This window comes from Hylaeus anthracinus, unplaced genomic scaffold, assembly GCF_026225885.1.
Source record: "Hylaeus anthracinus isolate JK02 unplaced genomic scaffold, UHH_iyHylAnth1.0_haploid 3, whole genome shotgun sequence".
Classification (NCBI taxonomy): domain Eukaryota; kingdom Metazoa; phylum Arthropoda; class Insecta; order Hymenoptera; family Colletidae; genus Hylaeus; species Hylaeus anthracinus.
Window position 1 is genome coordinate 6,045,211 of NW_026535284.1, and position 9,065 is coordinate 6,054,275.

The 9,065-nt window shown below is 42.3% G+C and overlaps 1 long non-coding RNA gene across 1 annotated transcript in view; it reads left to right on the forward strand.

The window, feature by feature from the left end:
• The window catches only part of LOC128894090 (uncharacterized), a 5,073-nt gene extending 1,656 nt beyond the window's left edge, over positions 1 to 3,417 (forward strand). Inside the window, exons 2-3 of the long non-coding RNA XR_008461460.1 lie at positions 2,993 to 3,096; positions 3,172 to 3,417. This is a non-coding gene — a long non-coding RNA (uncharacterized LOC128894090). The remainder of the gene's footprint in view (positions 1 to 2,992; positions 3,097 to 3,171) is intronic.
• Positions 3,418 to 9,065: the final 5,648 nt, after the last annotated feature.

Sequence of the window (9,065 nt, forward strand, 5' to 3'; positions counted from 1 at the left end):
CCAAACCGTAGGTTCATTATATATTCCCCTACCTAAAATTCCAGAGTGCCCAGGTGTATCTAAAGTTCTTCAAACTCCGGACTCCAAGTCCAACTCTTCAGGTATTCCCTTACCTACAACCAAAACTAGCGAGTGCTTGGTACCACCTCAAGTTGGCGTTGTGAACCCATCTCCTAGGGTCAAACATGACCCAGTGATACCAACACAAGATCAAACATCCTCGTCGATCGTTGTTTACTCGTACAAAAATGTGACAAACTCTGGTAGCTGCGCGCTAGATCGTCTCGAACGGTGGTCGCTTAGGTGGCGCACGTTCTCCCCCTCTCGCACTTTGTACTCGTTAAGGTCGCCGGTGCAATGGTCAGGGGCAAAGGCATAAGTAAGCGGCTACGTGATGCTCGGCCGGCGGCTGCGTGTGCACGCGCGCACGAAATGAAGTTTACAGTTAGCCACTTTAAAAACACTGGGCTGTTCGACGGAGCAAGAAAGAGCACAAGAACAAGCGACTGGGGAACAAGCGAAAGAAGAGAAAGAAAAGCGGTGACGCGCGGTCGTGCGTCGCGTGGGAGGGGTGGTGGGCCGGGAGGGTGGAGGGTGAGGAGGTCGGCGAGAAAAGAAAAGGAGGAGGGGGAAAAACAACGAAGAGAAGATACGCGAAATCATCGCCGTAGCTGAGGAGGAGGGGAGGAGGTTGTGGCGAAGTTTTGAGGCGGGGGAGGAAAAAGTTGTTGCGGCGAAGGGAGAGAGGAGAGACACGGACTCTATAACGAGACAAGGTTGGGAGGTCATCGGTTGTTTGGTAAGACCAGGACAGACGACGCACTGGCATCGGGCCATGAGAAAGAAGGCTCCCAGGCATATTCGTCCGCTCCTCGTTATGCGCTTCGTGGGAGCGAGCGAGACCAGAGAACAGCGACGGATCGAGATTTCGTGGATCCCTGGACTTCGAGGTCTTGTAGGAATGTTTTCTGAAGAGCAAACGTGGCGGGAAAATTTAAAATATTTTTAAGAAGCCGTACTCGGGTTCCTCTAGTCCAGGTGGTATTTATTACTATATATTTGAGCAAAGTGTGAAATAGACGAAAATATTTTGTTGAAAGAAAGGATTTGAAGGGTACAGTGTAAATGTAACGTAAAGGTCTGATGTCAAACTTTGTGGATCGAAGTAATCCAAGTATTATAGTGGATAAATAACCGAGGAGGACCCGAGGCACGGCAGAACCTCGATTATTGCACGAGGGCTTCGTTTATTGCATACTATTTGGAGAGGATGATTCCTAAGTAAAAAATAAGGAGACGTTACACGTGAGCCACAAGCAGTGGGGATAGACTGTATAAGGTATAGTTAGCGAGGTTTCTACTCATTGCATTTGTTGTTTCAAGAACCTCGATTATTGTACGAGGGGTTCGTTTATTGCACACTGTTTAGAGAGGATGATGTCTAAGCAATATATGAGGAGATTAGTTAGTGAGATTTTTAATCATTGGTTCACAATTGGTATTGTTGTATTATTTAATGTATTATTATTGGTAATAGATGAATGTACAGGTGAGTAATTATTGTCTGATCCGTGCGGTTTTCTATCAAGGACTGACTCGCTTTACATACGACCGAACGACAGGTGTCGCTCGGGCAACTGTAACAGTATGCAATCTGACTCTTTTATTTTGAATCAAACTACACATAAAAACAATCAAATGTAGAAGAAATAAAATCCTAAAGCCCCTATCAAGAGATCTACTTTCGTTCCAAAATGTAACCTGCACTTTTTACACAACAAATCTCACTTCAAAAATTCTTCACCTTCGACTCGAAAAATTTTTCCTAAGATTTCAGTCCACCTCCGTCCCTCAAACCGAAAGCTGCTCCTCCAAGCCCACGCCTGAATTCGGCCCTGCGTGAGAAACGCACCGGAGACGCGAGTCGAATCTCTCCGCGGACGCCAGGCGACGCTTAGCACGAAGAGAGACGGTCGTACTTACAGATATGAAAAGAGCGAAACGGGACGACGGGAAGCAAAAGGGACGGGGAGGGAACATAGAAAGAGGGAGAACCGGTGAGAAGAACCAAAAGAACCAAAGACCTGGGCTGGCTCGGCTGGCTTCTCCTTCGGTTCTTCCTCTCCTTCTGGTTCTCCAGAAGGAGAACCAGAGGAGGTGGGACTCCCCCTCCTCGTCGAGCGAGCGTTTGCATGACAAAGACGGGAAAAAGGCCATCGAGAGGCGGCGAGCCGCGTTCTACGGCGCAACACGGCGTGCAACGGCGCGAAGCTGTTCCCCGCGCGAAGGACGACCGTAACGCCGCATACTGGGAAGATTCTGAAATTCTCCACCGTTACGGCTCGGGATACGAGCGCTGGAAATAGTGTCTCCGTTTCGAAACGGCGCACATACTCGGAGAGCCAAAGACGATTTTACTTAGGTCATTTTGGGATGAAAACAATCCTTTTGTTATATAAATATAATAACTAATCACGAAAGTCAGGCACACAGCGTGCGGTTTCTTTTTGTTTTTGGTTATAGAATTTAAGTATAAGATAAGGATAGGATAAGAATAGAATAAGGTACGATAAGGGTAGTTTTAAGGTTAGACATAAGAAGGAAATTGTGAAGAATCTGTAAATGGGAAAAATGGAAGGGAGCCCATGCGAACCCCTTGGGGAAGCACAAGTAAATACATTACATTACAATTAACTAATCACGAAAACCATCGTCTGGCAGCTACACGTTAGAACAACGACGCGTGGGTGTATTTTGAAACCTTTTGAATTTTCTAATTTTTGGTACAGTGATTAATTGCGTGTTAGTGAATAACAAAAAAATATAAGGGGAACGCAAGGGGTACCAGATGCAAATTGACGCGAGTGACCATTGTAAGAATGCAACTTCGTGCATTTTCATGAATATCAGAGAACTCTTTACAAAGAACTCTTTTGGCTAGTTGCTCCGGATTTGCGGATACACGATGCGTTACGTTATTATCATTTTTCAGTATGCTACGCGCGACAGACACCATTGGAATTGCGACCGTAGGGCGTAGCCATGTTCGTTAAATTCCACGGGAACGTTAACGAGCGATCGACTCTTTTCGGAGCGGTGGGCATTGCTCCAGCCGGCTCTTGGTATGGAAATTGGGAGAATTTAATTTGATAAGTTGAACGCGATTTACAGGTATCGCCGCAAGGAGGACTAAAGGAAGGACTAAGTACCGAGCGACAGTTGAGGTTCTTCCATCTTCTTCTAGGTCTAAAGTGAGGCTTCTGGTCGTCAGTATTCCGGAATCCTGACCCGGGACGGTTCTCAGACCTAAGCCTACTTAAAACACTAAGACCCTTAATTATGGTTTACTGTTCGACAAGTATATATCATTAGATAGTCCTAAAACACTCGTAACCAAAAGACTATCACTACTATAAACAGGTGCCAACATCAACGAAGCTACCCTCTTCCTCGAAAACTATTAACTTTTACTAGATCACTATACTCGCTATTAGTAATTGCTACTTTAATTAATTGCTAAATGATGAATTTTAAGTATGTCGTAAACTTTCAATGATGTGCTCACAAAATATATCAACTGGTATCTATTTCAAGCGTTATCACAGTGTAGACCCTCGTTGACCAGTTAGACTCTCGTTGGGGGTCCTTCCCTCGTCAGTTTTCAAGATATAATTATTGCAATCCCGAGTTATAGTACGAAACCACGCCTCTGTCTGCACGAGATCGAGCAGATTCTGTCTATACACACGTGTTCCCACTGACGATTAGTAAAATGGGCAGACAACACTCTGATTCCATCAATCAGAAGCATTGAGCTTTCCGCGAATCCGCAATAGTTTGGATAGAATCGCATTGCTCCGGTGCATCTCGTAATGTAACACGAGAATATAGTCCGCGTTAATAGATGACTGGTTTATTATGATAGTGGTGCAAGTCCAAACAATTTTATTTCGAGTTATAAAGGGATTTGCATTTTAATTAACTTAAAAGTGTTTCTGTCTCTGGTCCTCTGATTAGGACTATTAAGATAATCGTGGCATCAGGTGGTATGTATACAAGTGAGCCCATCGTGTCCTTATACTTTGAATGTAATACTAAATTTATAACATTTGTAAACCTTGTCTAACATTAACAATATTTAATTACAGTAAACTTCACCAATTTCGATGTTTTGTAAAAATCTCGGAGGATGAAAGCTCACGAGTCTTCCAGAGTGATAAACAATAATTTAAGATCAGATCTGGGTCTATCACAAAAAGTGAACAATTCTAACTTCAAAATAAATTATAATTACCTATTATTATTATTATTAGTATTGGCCTCACTAATTTCATTGAATTTAACGAACATCAAAAGTTGAAGTTTGATGAGTCTCCTACATTCATAAACAATAGTTTAAGATTAGAACTAGTTGACCACAAAGAGTGAACAATTCTAACTTCAAAATAAATTATAATTTCTCTAATTTCATTGAATTTAACGAACATCAAAAGTTGGAGTTTGATGATTGTCCTACATTGATGAACAATAGTTTGAGGTTAAATCTGGGCCTACTATCAAGCCAATAATGTCAAGTAAATAATTCTAATTTCAAAATCAATTTTAATTACATATGATTCCCCTCTTATCTTCAAACACACATAAATTCAAACTCAGATATACGCAAATCTTAGACATAAATTGAGGATGCACAGTAACCTTTTTCCTCTACTATATTTTTAAGTGACCAAAATCGATGAAAATATCAGTATAGTAAACAATTACTTATAATTTCATTTACTCCACTATTAAATCCTACACTATAGAAAATGCCTCTTCAGTTTGTGAAGAACGACCCCACTTCAAAATTAGCATCAATCTTCTCACGATAATTCACCGTTGGGAACGATCATCACCCAAACCGCATCTTTCGAATCTCTCTCCACCCTGAAGAATCCCTCCAAAATTAAAATTCCCCCAAAATCCAGTAGCAATCCAACCCCACTAGAGTCAAATTTCCATCCCCTAAAACCCCCAAGATTTTTAATTCCTCCGTGTCCGTGGGTCGAGTCCTCGCGCCGGTCTCAGTCCTGTTCTGGTTTCCCCTGGACGACGACGGCGGAGAACGACGTGCACCGGCGAGAGAGGAAGGACCGGTTCCAAAGGATGCTGCTACCTTTCGTCCTTCGAGCTGCCGGTGTACCGGGTTCTCCTCCTTCGTTCATCTTTGCTCCGCCGTCTGAAACTTTTTCCACCGTCTCCTTCTCCGTCCCGATCATCGTCCTTTTTCCTCCTCTTCTTCCTCTACTTCGACTTCGCAGTTGCCTACGCACGCAGGAAGATCGAACCTGGTCTCTACCGCTCCTCCTTCTCTCTCTCCTCCTCCCCTCCGTCGATCTTCTTGATAATTTATTTTTCATAAAAGACCGTCGGGCGTCTCCAGCCGTCGAGTGCCATGGGAAACTCACCGCGCCGGTTCGTTTGCAGTACCCTGCGAAGGGGGATCCTTTTCACGGACGATCGATTCCTCGTGGTATTCCTCGAGGTGGTGCCCCGCCACGAAGGTTGCCTCGTTCGTGCAAGGTCGGGACCTTGCGAGTCGCACGAAGTCCTCTCGGCTTGGCATACCATGGTCATTACCAGGACCCGCTATCGGCCAGCAGGAATGATCCTTCTCGAGCCGATACCGCCATGACTGCGCACCAGTAAAAATCACCGCGTCCGGTTGTTTCCACGGCGATGCGCCCGTGGCTCCGTCGCGGTAGCCACTTTGAATCCGCGCAAATGAGCGGGATTGATGGCGGAAAGCACGCTACTGCTAAACGAGCGGTTTGCTTAACTGCACACGTGAGCCGGAAAGAAGAACTGCGGGAGACGTTCGAGGAATGTTCGCGGTTCGGTGTAGATGTACGTTGTACACTGTTGGATGACGGACTAGCTGCTGTTGGTCAGGCTCTGTTATCGAAGAGGATTGGAATCTTCTTGACGTGTTTCGAAAGAGAAAAGATTATGTTTCAGGCGAGATAAGTTAGTCTATGAGCGATTGAGGGTGTTCTAGCGGATGGCGTTTCAGACTGTTACGTTTGAAGTCCTCTGTTTGGTGATGTTTGCTCTAGTCATTGAGTCCAACAGTTTCGGTTGAATAGGTAGAATTTCCGTGATATGGTCAAATAGAGAGATGATGTTTCATGCAAGATAAGTTAGTCTATGAGCTAGTGATGTTATTCTAACAGATCACGTTTGAGACTGTTTCGTTTGAAGTTTTCTGTTTTCTGATGTTTGCTCTGAGCTCTTACACTTTCACTCGAGGGAATCTCCGTGATATGTTCAAATAGAGAGATGATGTTTCATTTGGAATCTGTTAGTGTATGGGCCAGCGGAGCTATTCTAACAGATCACTTTTGAGACTGTTTCGTTTCAAGACTTCTGTTTGCTGATGTTTGCTCTGAGTCCTTACACTTTTACTTGAGTAGTTGGAATCTCTGTGAAATGTTCAAATAGAGAGATGATGTTTCATTACGAATCTGTTAGTGTACGGACCAGCGAGGCTATACCAGAACATTATGTTTGAGACTATACGGTTTGACGTTTTCTGTTTGATGATGTTCACTCTAAGTTACAGGGAGACGTACGAGGTGTGCTAATGGACAAGCCAGTGAGGCTGTGCTAACGGATCGTGCTTGGGATTGTCTTGTTTGAAGCCATCTACTGCTTAGGAGTGTTTGATCGTGTTTGGGATTACTATTCTTGCAATCTACTGTTTTCTATCGTACACCATGAGTCACCAAGTCCCAGAGTTGAAATCTCCCCATAAATATTTACACACCACGAGACGTTGACAAACGGTGTTTGCTAGTGTACGAGCGAATGAAACTGTTCCAGCAGTTAACAATAAAATATTGTAATTAAAAATCATAGTTGCTGTACGTCGGCTGTCGTCCATCTTTGACAATCGTGTACAGACGTATGACATTTGTCACGCATTATAGGTGAGATGCGATTGTCCGATTTGACAGAGTTCGAGCATTTTTCATCGTGAAACTTGCCAGCGAGCCCGCAGTGAAAATAAATAAACGAATGGCCGCTGGAAACTGTCGAATCTACTAATTGATAAGATAGAAAACACGTTAACAAACGGTATTAATATTGACGGTGGCAACTGCGTGTGGATTGGACGAATACTGACGCGTGATAGCGGACTCGTATATGTGTACGTCGAGTAACAATGGGGTAGCAACGTTATCGATAAATTACCATTACCGTTAGTGCCACTGTTGGTTACGTTATCGTGTAGCATCTCTATTCGCGAACGATGCGCCGCACTGATAGTCTATTTAGCTCTCTCGCGTGACAGTACCACCGCGAGCATATTTTTTCCTTTTTTTTTTCACGTCTGTGTTCAATGAGACGAAAAATTGAAGGGTTGCTATATAAACGTCAATACTGGTGCTCTAATGTTAATTTAAGCATAATGAATAAACGGCGCATCTCTATTTTCACGTGTAATTTTTTTATTTTATTTTATTTAAAAATTTAATTCTACTCTAGAACGACTTTCAAAGTCTCGACTGATTTCACACAAGTCTAAATTATTTTCTATACAGTTTGGTTTCTTTAATTATTAATTTGTGGTTATTTGCATTACGACTATCAGCTCTGATGACTTTGGAATTTCGAAGACCACGACCTTGAGGAACGTGATCTTCTCAACGCCATATTTTCTCCTTTAACATGTAAGCAACTTTCGTCACTTTCACTGGTTCCATACATTAACACGCAACGAGAGTGTTCAAGTGCATCGTGTTATGTCCATACTGCATACTTGCCCCACTAAAATGTAATTAATTCTTCGCGTTGCATTCCAGTTAATCTGATTCGTCCAACAACAAAATTCCTCGCTATCACGATCACCCAGAATACTTGAACCACCAGTCACACATACATACCATATATACTTCATATTTTTACTAGCGTTTTAATATTATTTTTCATCATCACGATTTGCTGCTCTTTTTATTCTCGATTACATTTTTATATTACGTACCTTTTTCTCTTTCAGATAACTTATGTGATTCCGTTAAATCCATTGAGAGAGAGGGCAGAGTTTTGAAAACGTTTGATAAATATATATGGATGCGTTTCCAAATTAATAAAATTACGTCCGCATGAATCACCAATCATTGTGCAGTTCAATTCAATTTTTGTTCATTCGTTATAGCGTATTTGTTTATTAATTTATTTTAGGCTTCGTTACTCAAATTGCTGAGAGAATAAATATAATCAAAAGAGGGGAAATGAAAATGCAAAAAATCCTTTGACCAAACATAATATCAGTAGGTTGAATGTGCTTTATTCTGTAAATAATTTAATTTACAGCTACAGTATGGGTTTAGCTATTCCGAGGTAGCCGAGCTATGGTGGGAGGTTAGTGTGCCCCTAACAGGGGTGCCAGAGAATGAACAGAATGTAAAGCAATGGTAAAACAATGTCAAAGAAGAAATTAATGAATATTGTAAAAAAGATCTATGGAAAACATTTTAATGTAAGACTGGTACAGAATGTAAACTTAATGGTGCCCCTTATACATACATAACCTGACCTTATTGGATCTGGATTATAAAAGACTACTTTATACAAACGTACACCCTACTCCATAAGAATACTTTATGTAAACAGTTGCATTATATTTTGTAATTTAAATTCTAATTTTTAACTAACGATTATTGGACAAACAGTTGTTTATCTTTTTCTTCTTATCGGAGTTTTCTGCCCGAACAAGAATATTTCCCATCTCTGATAATGGCGAGAGACCGTCGATTATGATTCTTTCCATGACGAGTGGTAGGAATCCATTTCTCCTTTCGATTCGTACTCGAACATAATAAATCAGCGTGTCGTCGGCGCGAGCAGCTTTTCGAACGAGGCGTTGATGGAAATTTAATATGATGAAAAAGACACTCGAGGAGGATTTTAATATCGCGAATCTGTCAGAAACAAAGCGCCGCGCTCTTCCCTTGCATGATCGCGCGATTAATAATTTATTATCTGTCCACTCGTGGACAGGAAGCCGCTAAGTGCGCCACCGA